Source organism: Salvia hispanica, chromosome 1 (genome assembly GCF_029641045.1).
Source record: "Salvia hispanica isolate PSC_SH4W2 chromosome 1, Shi_PSC_v1, whole genome shotgun sequence".
Lineage (NCBI taxonomy): Eukaryota > Viridiplantae > Streptophyta > Magnoliopsida > Lamiales > Lamiaceae > Salvia > Salvia hispanica.
The window spans coordinates 10083849-10097249 of NC_142692.1; the positions used below are offsets into that span (position 1 = coordinate 10083849).

Sequence of the window (13401 nt, forward strand, 5' to 3'; positions counted from 1 at the left end):
TAGTTAATGAGATGGGCTAGTGGTGTAAGCATTTTTTTATTTGGGCCACTAATTAAATTAAAGTAGGTGTGAGGAATCTAATTAAATCATGGGCCTTACTATATTATGGATTTAATAATTAATGGTTCGCAATTTATTTCCACGAGGATAAGTCTGAATTTTCTTTCCGGAATTTAGAATGAGAGCTCAAATGATTAATTTTATGAAATTGTGATGCTTTAACGATGAATAGACCTCGAGCCAAATTTTTAGTACTTAAATGAATGGCTTAGGAGGAATCACCCTCAAGTTAAGCGAATAATTTTTTCCCAATTTAATTAAATCTACTGATTTAATTAATATTCATGAATTTTAGAACTCTTCTAGAAAAATTAGAGGAAGAATAAAATGATCACGCACTTAAGATGCATTCATGTTTAAGCTTAACGGATATCTCAAAATCTAATTAAGTATCATTTTATTTCCTAAAGGGACGTCTTCGAACGTCATCTAAGACCAAGTTAAGGAAATTTCGGAAGGAGCTTTAGCTTTTGAGGTGGGCATTCTTTCAAAACGTGATTTCAGTATGAAAATGTGAATCTTTGCTCAAGTATATTGTCATGCCATGTTTTGTTTTATGATTACCTATCTGCTTGGCTATGCCAATTTAGTTAAATCGAATTCGGGTCCCAGTAGGGCCGCAAACCCTACTCGGACTAGTGTACACATGAGGGGACCGTGAGCTAACAAAGGAGTTGGCCGGTCCAGTGACCGTCGTGGAATGTGGCCACATTCCCGGTTCACATCAGTTTCAGATATGGTATATCTATGTTATGTGATTGCGCAATCAAATCTTTACTATAAGGAAAAGTATTTTAGTGACTCGGGTCTTTTAAGTAAAATCCCGTGATCACTCAACTGTGGCATTGACAATTAAAGATAGAACCATTTTTGGCAATGTGCCCACTGAGTATATCAAATACTCAGCCCTGCATGTTATTTTCAAATGTGCAGGTTGAACGTGGACGAGCAGGCGAAGGTGTTGGGACAAGCTTTTTAAATAAGTAGTTAGGTAGCCCAAAGTAGCATGTCTTCATACGTGCTATTTTGTCTTGGACTCTTCCGCTGCAAATCTAGAATTATGTGCTAGAAAGCTATGAACTTAGTCTTGATACTCTGAACACGTTTTGACTATGTACCCATATGCCTTTGATACTATTGATTTAAGTGATTTCATCCTTTTTATTGTTGTCCCTTGATTACTGAGAATTGTTTAGTCGCGAAATAGCTACGCTCACTAGCACTAGGGAGTTGTGGTCGTGACAGAGTGGTATCAGAGCACCGTTCTTTCGCTCTGGACCCAAGAACCTTCTTTCAAGACTTTTTCTAGAATGATAGTACTAGATTAGAATATGACTAAAATGTTAAAACTTAAAGAATCCCAACACCTCGACTCGTCACGTTCAACCGCAACAATGAGGTAAACTCGTATCTCTTTCAAAATATTTCAGATATGAGAATTTTTGAAAAATTATTTCAAATTTCAAAGGGGAATATTGTATCTCTTTCAGTTACTTAGATACTAAGCTTGTTATGCAAAATTTGATTATATGCATTAGATGCCAACATGCTATATTGTTATACATGCTCAAAAAAAAACGTGAGGTGTGAGACCATGACTAGTACATGCCAACATAGAGTACCAAGGAAGTATATACTAGCACTTTTGAACTTAGTTGTAAGTTGAAAATTATAACATCACTTTCCCGAGTGATGGGACAAGCGAAGATTTTGGTTCGAACTCGAACTTAACTTAATGATTACAATTCCCTATCGCTTTCCATGAACGATAAGAACACTGAGAATACGAAAATAAGTGGCATACGATTTGGAATTTGAGACATGGAGATATGCTAAGCGGTGTGTCCCTATAACTACGATCGTACCAAGCAAGCTAATAAAATATTCCAATCTCTCATTTTTAAGTCACAAGTGGTGATGCATCATAGGAATGCCTCTTTATAACAAGTCGAGGGCACGCGAGAGCTATGAGATTTCATGACTTGCTAAGAAAATTACGGAGATTTCACCCCCAACTGTAATACTAGTTGTTTTAATGCGATGAATCTCAATTTAGAACTTAGGATTTTCTATAACGATCCTATCATGCTCAGACTCTGGAGGGACGAATAGAGGAGTGTCACCTTCGTAGTCACAGTAGACGATTAAAATCAACAGTACTTGCTTGGATTCTGAACCTCCTTGGCAAATGCCCTTGTCTATTTTAGACCTTGGTTTGAGTCGTATTTTTACAAGTAATAAGTCGCTATCATTTTTCTTCAACGAAAGTGGTGACTCACTTTCAAATCCTAAATTCAGAAGAACTCATATGTTCTCAATTATCTTTGTGGGTTGTTGTCTCCTACGCCCCATCATTTATAAGATCAATATCTTGGTTTCTTTAACTCTCACGATATAACTTCATCCTTAAGTTGCTTATTGTTCAGACATTTCTCCTCAGAGAATGGCACAAAAAGTGGAACTTTTGTTCACCCCCTTATTTGGCAACCATATTGTGACTATTTCGTTCTTATATGGGTGAATTTGTTTTGCCCAGTTCCACTACATGCATTGTTTCTAGCTCATGGTTTCTTTCTGAAACACTGAGTTAAGGCTAGTGTATTGCATATCCCTTGATGTATTGGACCTATTTGATTGTTCCAAAAAGTTTCTTTCACCTTGGTTGCCTCTAACCAAACTTGCGAACCCATTGACTTGATTCCACAATATCACATTAGGATGTCGTTAAACCATGATAAACATTGATTCGTGGCAATTGCCTGTATTTCTAAACTCTTCCATGACTGATAAACTCGGGCTTTGACATGTTGAAACCATGTTTGCTTACCCCTACTACTATTTTGCATTACCCCTAAATGAATGTATGTTACTTCATAACATACATTCATTTAGTTCATTATGTAGTGAATATAGTTCATTATTTACTCCAGCAAGTTTTTATCGAATAACAAAAAAAATTCCAAATTTTTTTTAAAAGATTTAAAATAATAATAATTTTTTTTTAAATTTTTTTTAAAAAATAAAAAATAAATTAAAAAAGTTTTTATTTAATAAAATATTAAATAAATTCTAAATTAATCATAACCATAAGATTAAGAAATATGAGTGGCCCAAATTTGGTGTCTAGTTCGGTCTTTAAGAAGGGTTCGACATTAATCACAACTCTCTCTCTCTCTCTCTCTATATATATATATATATAGGGTTTTGATCTATATATATATATATATATATATATATATAGGGAGATGATCAAAATAAGTATGTGTTTAAATCCAGAAAAGCAGCCCAAATCTTGGCCCTAGGATTAGATGATCTAATGGTCAATAATTAACCCAAAACACGGAAGGTCATAATTAAGCAGTTTTAGGTCATATTATAAGATTTGGGTTTATGTCATGCTAAGATCATTTTAGGTCATGCTTTGTTAGCATGACCTAAAAATAAACTAACTATGACCTAAAAATGCCCTACGTATGACCGCGTTCTGCGTTTCTGTATTTAAATCTGGTCTTCATAGATCAAAACCCTATATATATATATATAGGGAGATGATCAAAATAAGAATGCATTTAAATTCAGAAATGCAGCCCAAATCTTGGCCCTAGGATTAGATGATCTAATGGTCAATAATTAACCAAAAATACGGAAGGTCATAAATAAGTAGTTTTAGGTCATATTATAAGATTTGGTTTTATGTCATGTTAAGATCATTTTAGGACATGCTTTGTTAGCATGACCTTGAAATAAACTAACTATGACCTAAAAATGCCCTACGTATGACTCTGTTCTGCGTTTCTGTATTTAAATCTGGTCTTCATAGATCAAAACCCTATATATATATTCTTAATATTATACTCGAACGAAAAAATGATTATCATTAGCATCTAATTGTGTTGCTATTAAATAATCTTTAAAATTCTAAGTTTATAAAAACAAATACATGTAAATATACTTCATTTCTTAGTATTATCATCCAACGAAATAATCATAGTCATACTCATCCAATTATTTATAATTTTTAAAATTTTAAGTTATAAAACGATTGCATCTATATATACTTAATTTCTTAGTGTTATTATCCAACGGAATAATCATAATCATTCGCATCAAATTATTTTATTATAAAATTATCTATAAAAATTTCGAGTTATAAAAATAACTACATGTATATATACTTCATTTCTCAGTGTTGTCATCCAACGAAATGATCATAGTCATTCTTATTCAATTATTTTATTTAAATTATTTAAAATTCTAAGTTATAAAACGACTACATGTATATATACTTAGTGTTACCATCCAACGAAATAATCATAGTCATCAAATAATTACTTTAATATTATGTAAAATTCTAAATTATGAAAAAGCATATATTTAATTTCTTAGTGTTATCATTCAACATAATAATCATAGTCATTTACATCTAATTATTTTATTAATAAAAATTCATTATCTAAGTTATAAAAACGACATGTATATATAGTACTAATTTCTTATTGTTATCATCCAATGAAATAATATTAGTCATTCACATGTAATTATTTTTTGTTAAATAATTCTTAAACCTAAAAGTTATAAAAATGATTACATGTATATATACTAGTGTTATCATCTAACGAAATAATATTAGTCATTCGCTTCCTAGAATAATGCTTATTAAATAATCAATAAAATTTTAAGTTATAAAAATGATGACTACGTGGATGAATATTTAATTTTTTAGTGTCATCGTCCAAGGAAATAATCTTTAAAATTCTAAGTTAATAAAAACAACTACATGTGCTGATGTACACATACTTTACTTTTAAGTGTTATCATCCAATGAAATAATAACAATCATTCTCATCCAATTATTTTATTTTAAAATAATTCTTAAAATTCTAAGTCATACAAGCGATTGTATATATATATACTTCATTTCTTAGTGTTATCATCCAACAAAAGTATTCCACATGTTCTATTAGAAAAGAAATTTTTTTTTTGAATTTTCCCACAAAAATGACACATTTGCTAAAATAGAAATAACATTATCTCTATTTTTTTTTCTCTTTTACTTTTTTCTCTTTTTATTTAACTCACAAAACAATAATAGTACTATCACAAAAAATCCTGTGAGGAAAAAAAATATTTTATATTTAATTAAACAAAAAAATAATTATCATTCACATTTAATTATTTTATTATTAACTTATCACTAAAATTTTAAGCTATATAAACAACTAGATGTGTATACATTTTCTAATATGATCATTAACTAAAATAATACTAATAATTATACATAGTATCTTCTTTTTAGTCTTTACTATTCGGAGAGTGATCAATTGCTAACTAATTAACAATTTCAAACTAAGGCTAAATCTTAGCCATTAAATTAGAATAGAAGATCTAGTGGTTGAAATAATGCTACATGGATTATATTTTTAATTAAGAAAATTAATAATATGACCCTTTACTATTCTATTCGTATATAATTGAGGAGTACTGTATTGGAGCTGGTTCTTTTAAACTTTTGGTTCTTTTCCCTTAAATTTATATTATATAATATTAATTAAAAATTATAAAGTAATTTTTTTTTGTTTTCATCACTTTACTGTTAATACACAAGAAATATGTATAAAAAATTTAAGATATGTAATCTTATAATTTTGAATTTAACGATAGATTAGTGCTAAATATTAGTAGTAGTATATTTATTTGTTTAAAACATAGTATAAGCAACAATCTTGGCTAGATAAATTTTAATTATCTTAATTTATGAATTTTCCTTAAATATTGTATTGATCTTCCACATATTCATAATTTTCCATATATATATATATAGAGGGTAAATTAGTAAGAAAATAATAAAATCGGTTTAAATAAAACCCGGTTTAAAAAATTACATTGGATTTTGCCTAATTCGAAAATTCAAATTTTAATGTAAATGAAATAATATTCAAAAATCTGATTTCTTTATACTTGTTCAAACCAAACTGAATATTCTGAACCAATATTAACATTTCGATTGAAATATTCAGATTATCGATTTTTTTGCTAACAGCCCAATCCTCTGCATATCGCACCTTTGGCATTCCTTTCAATATTATTCTGAAGTTAATTTCGTTTGTTAATTATCATTTACTTCCAATTTTATGATAATGTGAGTGAGCCTTATATTGCGCGTACATTGTGTGTTATGCAGGCTGTCAGGGACTCAGTCTTTGTACTTGCAAAGCCAATTGGCTTGTGTTAGAGCCTAGAGGTATGCTGCTTTCTTAATTTGTGCTTTTTTCGCCTCTACTCAATTTACTTTTTTCATCCCATAGATTTGAAATTCACACTCTAATTCCGGTAATCATTGATTTGTTGCAAGTGAATCGAACTCTGCTGGTCTCTGCTATTCTTACTTTTTGGAGATAGTCAGCCATCTATGAGTTAAGAGCTTTTTATTTACTGTTTCTATGAACAAATTCACGCTCCCCTAGTGTGTTTGTCATTAACATAAAGCTTGTTACTATTTCTATTATAAGTTCTAATTTCAAATGGGCTGTCAAGTTCTATTTCTTGGGACATTTTCCATTGAACGTTTGGACCTGTCTAAATTTGATGCTCATAATTAAGGATTAGGAACTTAATTGTGTAGTCTCAATATCCAGTTATCATCTTGAACTAAGCTTTATTTCAAGTACTGAAATCTTTACATGTCCAAACTTCTAAGAATTCCATAACTACCGGGGAGATTTGGACATGATACCAAGTACTAAACAAATTTTGTCATGGTCACTGCATGTGGAGGGTCTTTTGAAAATGCAACAAGGTAGGTAGAAAAGGATCAAAGATGTAAAGTAAGCATAGGCACAATGTGAACTTTGAAGTTGTAACTTGGTATGCGAATGAGTTGACAACCATATGACATGATGATTGGTTATCAATTTAGATGCTAATAGTGAGTGCATTCAATATGAATCTACAACTTCTTCTCGCTTATCTAGCTTCTTGATTCCTATCAGTTTTGGATATTATGAACGAAAACAGATCATTGCTTTCTTTCAGTAAATAAAAAAAAAGTAAGTAAAATGCTACTCATGACAGAAACTACTACACCTCTTGAAGTGTGTCATTATCCTGCAAATTTTATTTTCAAGGTCTGGTTTGCACAATCGATATAAATTTCAAGTAGCTCAAGCTATAGTAGTTTCAAAAGGTTTTATAAAAGGTATTTGCAAATTATAAAGAGATATTTTGAAATAGTTCAAAGTGGTTTTTAGTATTCACAATTTTAATACTCCGTACTTACTTGTTCGACTATTACTTAGTGAAAGAACTTGAGAGAATATGGACAGAAAGAGCCGGAGCCTGAAGGCTATCAACTGCCTACAGATTGATAGTACATAGATATTAGCAGCAGTTAGCACTGGATTATGATATCTAAATCTGTTAGATCGGTTATTGGTTTGGGCCAAGGTTAATAAATAACAGCTATGGCGCCGCCATGTTGGATGGTGTTGGCGGATTTCTGACTAAATGCCACAGCAGTTAGCACTGGATTATGATATCTAAATCTGTTAGATCGGTTATTGGTTTGGGCCAAGGTTAATAAATAACAGCTATGGCGCCGCCATGTTGGATGGTGTTGGCGGATTTCTGACTAAATGCCACCGCCATGGCACAGCGAGCAAGTATATCCCGAGCTTATCGTTGTCGTTATTGCATCTGATGCAACAAAGCAGTTCCTTATTAAGAATAAGAGCCCAGAGCTTCAGCTTTGTAATCATTCTTTGTTGCATCTGATGCAACAAAGCATGTTTTGAACATGCACCAAGGAATCGCAGTGGCTAGGTTTCTTTTTCTTGAAAAATGTTGGGAGCTACTTGTTGGTGTCTAGGAGCTTTCCAAACACAATGGCTGCTTTTCATTGCATAACTAAAGCAGAACAAAGTGAATACCTAAATGTAGTTGAAGTTTGTGGTGGAAAACATAGTTACTACTTACTATATTTAGGAGCAAGATGTGGAGCCTTTGTTTTCTAGTTTCCAATTATAGTATGAGCCGAAAGAGATGTGTTTCTAGTTCCAATCTTTACAGACTGCTTCCTAGACTGTTAAAGATTGTCATGACGACAGTTAGGTGGAGTATTATATACATAAGAAATCTTGCTCTTCTTCATTATCCAGAAATTAATTCTTGGCACATAGCGTGTTGCACGTGGTTTGCTTAATCCAGGTATGAGGCCTGAACTTGTTGGGGGCCATAATGTGCATTTCATTATCTGAGACTTTTTAGTTGACGTGAACAACTTGCAGGAAATCGAAAATCTGTTAGGAAATGCAGATCCTTGCAAGTAAATTGAGAGATTCCTCTCTTTGGGCTAGGTAAACTCCAAAAGTCAATTTTAATTTTCATACTAGTAGTATACTAGCACATTAATAATGCATGCTGACTTTTGGTGATCTATTGTCAAATCTCTGAGATTTATTGCAAATAGTGAAAGTGTGCAACTAGTTTGGTTTAATTTAGATTAGTCTTGATAAAGGCAAGTAAAATCAACTCACCTAAAATCTACCAATGCCTGCATTTTATGAGCAACTGTTTTAGGTAGGACTATAATTTATAAGAGTGGCAAACTTAATTAAGTACTATTAGAAACATTCTGTGAAATTTATGATTCTAGTGGAGCTTACATTTCATTTTCAAGCAACGGATATTGGCCACACAATATTTACATTTCCCTATATATGTTTTTAAGTGGATGTCAATCCTTTAAGATCTTTATGGGGAATAGAAGTATACGAGGTGAAGAAACTAATGATTATATGTCAGAATTAGGAAAATAATTGGGGAACGTGTGTGTAGGTAGAGGTAGTTTTTAAGGATTGGTTAAGAATTGATAAGTGCAAGTGAGGTGTGGTTGTAAGTAGAGTTGGCATAAAGTCAGCGTCAGAGAAAGTAGGGAGTTTAAACAGCCAACTTATGTACCTATTTTTGGCCTTCTTTTGTGCGCATTGGTTACAACCTCCACTCCACAAGTGGGTTCACTATACCCATCCATCACTAGATCCACTTGTATCTACTGTTCCACAGAGAGATTTAGGATGGTTTTACTTATGGTAAATATGATTGAGTATTTGAACATTATTCAATCCATCAAAGTATTTTGTAAGAGACTGTTAACCAAACTAACAGATGAATAGTCATTTGTAGGAGCTACTTTTGAGAGTTGGCTGGGTGGTGGAGACGAGGACGAGGACGGAACGGGGATGCATAGGTGGGAGTAGGGGTGACCGTCTCTGCCTCCCAGTCCCATCCATAGGGCTTTATCAAGTTGGATATGTAAAATTGTTACTATAGTAGCTGTTCTCTTTCTTTTCATAAGAGGAAGGAGCATCTTTAGAGAGGATTAGAGGGAAGTGGGAATTAAGTGCATTGCAATTATGCGTCTGCACAGTTTTAACAAGGCTGGATCACCGAGTGTAAGCATGTGAGTGCACCTCACTAATTAATACTATCAGAATATTTTACAGATGTCTTTGAGAAAAACATTTAAATATTATGCTATACGATCTGCATAATATGCAATACGCAGTTAATATACTGCATAAATTTATGCTATTAATATATGGACAAAGGAAAAATATTGCAAGAATCGTACTTCCCTTGTGTGATCAAATAGTCTCTGGTTTAATCCATACAACTCTCTTACTTTTTTTTGTAAGTACAAAATCCTACACCCTTAGCAAAGCAAAAGAAAAAACATACCACCACAAATAAAAAAACTCCACTAACCAAGATAAAGAAAGGATATATCAAAATAAAGCACACCTGACTGACTGACTCAACAAAGCCATGACAAAACTCTCCCTCATCAAATTAAATGACATAGATAATAAAAATAGTATGGAGGAAAGAAAGTATTTGCCAAGTCGAGAGAAATGGCATTTATAACATAAATTGCAGGTAAAACTATGAAATTTGGTCAGGTTTTGGTTTGATCCGCAACTTTGAAAATAAGAAGAAAAAAAGAAAAAACCCACGAAGTTTTGATTTATTTTCAATTATTTATATTTTTAACGAATCAACATTATTTTCTTTATAAATAGATGATATGTTTGTCATATCATATACTCCCTCCGTCCCGGCTAAGATGACACATTCCTTGGCCGGCACGGGATTTTAAAAGTTGTTGGTTAAAGTGTTTAATTGGAGAGAGAAAATGTGGATGTAAGTATTAGACCATGTTTATCAGCAACCACCCAACCCAACCATCCTCTTTTTCAATATTTAATTCATTTCTATCTCCTCCATATCATCTTTCACATCATCAATATTCATCCAACCCAACCATATTCTTTTTTGATGGTTTATCAATGACCACCCAACCACTTCAATATATATTTATTTTTATATATTTTTTTAATAATATTATTATTACATGAAATATTTATTATTGCACAATAAAATTTATAAAAAAATACAATAAATGACAGACTAAAATTTATAAAAATAAACAAATAGAAAACATAAGTTACAATATTTGTAGAGAATAAAAGGAGATTTTTTATTTTACCAAAAAAGAAGGATTATATGAGGAGGAAAAATGAGATTTTTTTGGTATGCAAAACGTGGTCTCTATTTATAGAGGATGAAAAATTATAAACTTAGGTATAATTTTTATATATTTTTAATATAATATATTAAACATATATAAATTTTAATTAAAAAAATTATCAACCAATGAGAATGTGTCATTTGGCACAATCTCATTGGCTGACTCATTGAATATGTTTGACCAACCAAGCGGTTGGTGGTTGCCTCCAAACCAACCAATGTTTAGGAGAGAGAGACAGACCTTTAAATCAATTTTTTACTCCCTCCGTCCCCGATTAAGAGTCACACTTTTCCATTTCGGTCCGTCCCCAATTAAGAGTCACACTTCATTTTTACCATAAATAGTAAGTAGGTCCCACATTCCACTAACTCAATTCACTCACATTTTATTATAAAACCAATATAAAAAAATGGGTCTCACATTCCACTAACTTTTTCAACCAACTTTTCTTTGCATTTCTTAAAATCCGTGCCCGGTCAAAGTGTAGGGGACGGAGGGAGTATTTTTTTAAAAATGTGATATGAGGTGGCGATCGACCTATTTTAACAGATAAACATGGTCTTAAAATAGAGAGAGAAAGAAGGATGAATATTTTAATAGGAATGAGAAAAAGTGGTCAAAAACTTGACTTATGCTAAATTTGCAACAAATATGTCACCCACAAGTGTATGGGGTATGTAGCACGTGGCAAGTTGAAATTATCGATCCTCGAAGACTAAATGCCGGCTTGAGTACTACGATGCAACTTTGAACATTATCTAGACTAATAGAAGGGGTTTTTGGTTTTTCTTAACTAAGATCAAAGAACAAGTAAACAAATAGTAAATTAGGAAAATAAAGCAAATAAAGGATAGAATTCACTCAAATTGAGAAGGTAGGGATATGGATCCGTGGGTATGGATCACGGGTGTTCACCTAGGGATCATGCTCATCTAAATGGTCTTATGTGTGGCTAGGAAGGTCGGATTAATTGGTTAGACCCCCTCTCGGGTGCACCTAACGCGTTGATCGGCCTCTAATGTCGGAGTCTCCTCCCTACACTTCGAAACCGACTCCTAAAACCTACGGACCCAAGCCCTCTCTCTAGCTATGCCTCTCTTGAGCACATACAACGCATGAAGTTGTTGGTTATTTAACAATCTAATCAAGCATCTCTCAATGGAAATAATTAGAACAAAACATATCCAATTGGTAGCTAATCAATTAGACAATGAAAAAGCACAATAACCAACAAAACCACCACAAAAGAGATAGATAAGTATAAATCAAGGCTTAACCCATGGATTCCATACAAACTTCACCAATATCCCTAATAAAGACTTAGTCACTCATAGTGGAAGCTAAGACAAAGGAAAATACAAAAACATCAAAGGAAAACAAGATTTTTGAAAATTTTTGCACAAAATCATCATTGGCAACTCCTCCAACATGTCTCACACTCATTCAAACTTCACTTTCTCTCACCCTACTATCATTCTACCCAAGGAACATAATAGAACTCCCTAAGGTGGACTTGATGTTGGGGAGAATCTTTCTTCTTCAATCTCTTGAAGATGGAAGCCTCCTTGCCTTCCATCCTCTTGGATCTCTCGATTTTTCTCTCAATTTGCCATGGGGAAAGTTGGGGTTCGAAAATGAGTGAGAACCCCTTTTATATTTGAAGCTGTCAAAAACACCCGACCGGGTGATTTGCAGGTGGCAAAACACCCGACCGGGTTTTCTCTCTGGAACCCGCTAGTTGCACGAAACACCCGACCGGGTTTTTTCTCTGGAATCAGCCATTTGCTCCACTTTGCTCCGTTTTGACCTGTTTTTACTTCAAAACTCCGACAAACTCATTACTTCATCTAATTGATGACTATATGAGTGGAAACCTATTATAAACACCTTAATTCAACAAAAACATGGGTTGAACACCTCTAAGACCATCCTAAACTATGAGTTTGTCAGTTGGGTGTATTAATTGGAGAGAGAAAATTTCTAAAAAAATGAAATGTGTCATCTTAATTGGGACAAACTAAAAAGGAAAACGTGTCATCTTAAGCGGGACGGAGTGAGTAGTACTTACTATGTTCCATAAAAATAGTCTCTTTTTTTTTTTCATTTTAGTCTGTTCCACAAAATTAGTTCACTTCCATTTTGGCAAGTTGTTCTCTTTTATAAAGTGAGTCGCATTCTCCAATAAGAATACTCCAACCATTTTTTTGTCTATCTCTCACTTTACTAATTTCTCATTAAAATATGTGTCGTCCCTAAAGTCCATATTTTTATGGGATGGGGGAAGTATAATTTCACCAAATTTTTCCATGGTACGATTGCAAACAAATTCAAACTTAATATAGTTTTTTTAGTTGATTTTTAAATTTATGGGACGAACCAAATTTGACCAAATTTTATATAATTAACCCTTTGTACATGTTTGTAGCTTGATGAGATTGTTACTAATGAAATAAAGTGGAAATGTATGTTTGAAGCGATATATTTTTAAGAGTGATCTAAAAAAATGGTACTTGATCTTTCACTTTCGCACGTAAATGGTACCTGATCTTTATTTTATATCGTTTTTGATACTTATAAATCACATTTTTGGTACCTGATGCAATTTTCTTCCCAAAATGTCCTTTAAACAAATATATTTTTCCATTTATATCATAGAGGGTATTTTGGGCATACATAAAATTTGTACCAAAAGTGATATTATAATATTTTCTCTCATTCTCCTAATTCTTTATACTATTATTATTAATCAATATTAA

The 13401-nt window shown here is 32.5% G+C and overlaps 1 long non-coding RNA gene across 7 annotated transcripts; it reads left to right on the forward strand.

Annotated features, from left to right (window-relative positions):
* Window positions 1-458: 458 nt before the first annotated feature.
* Window positions 459-9967, forward strand: LOC125222287 (uncharacterized). 7 transcript variants are annotated; one of them, XR_016137424.1, is made up of 5 exons: window positions 464-535; window positions 6242-6301; window positions 6413-8262; window positions 8343-8411; window positions 9241-9967. It is a non-coding gene; the product is annotated as an uncharacterized LOC125222287 (long non-coding RNA). The 7 variants fall into 7 exon arrangements; XR_016137423.1 differs by lacking the exon at window positions 464-535 and adding an exon at window positions 6054-6152; XR_016137422.1 differs by having other exon boundaries at window positions 459-535; window positions 6242-8262.
* Window positions 9968-13401: the final 3434 nt, after the last annotated feature.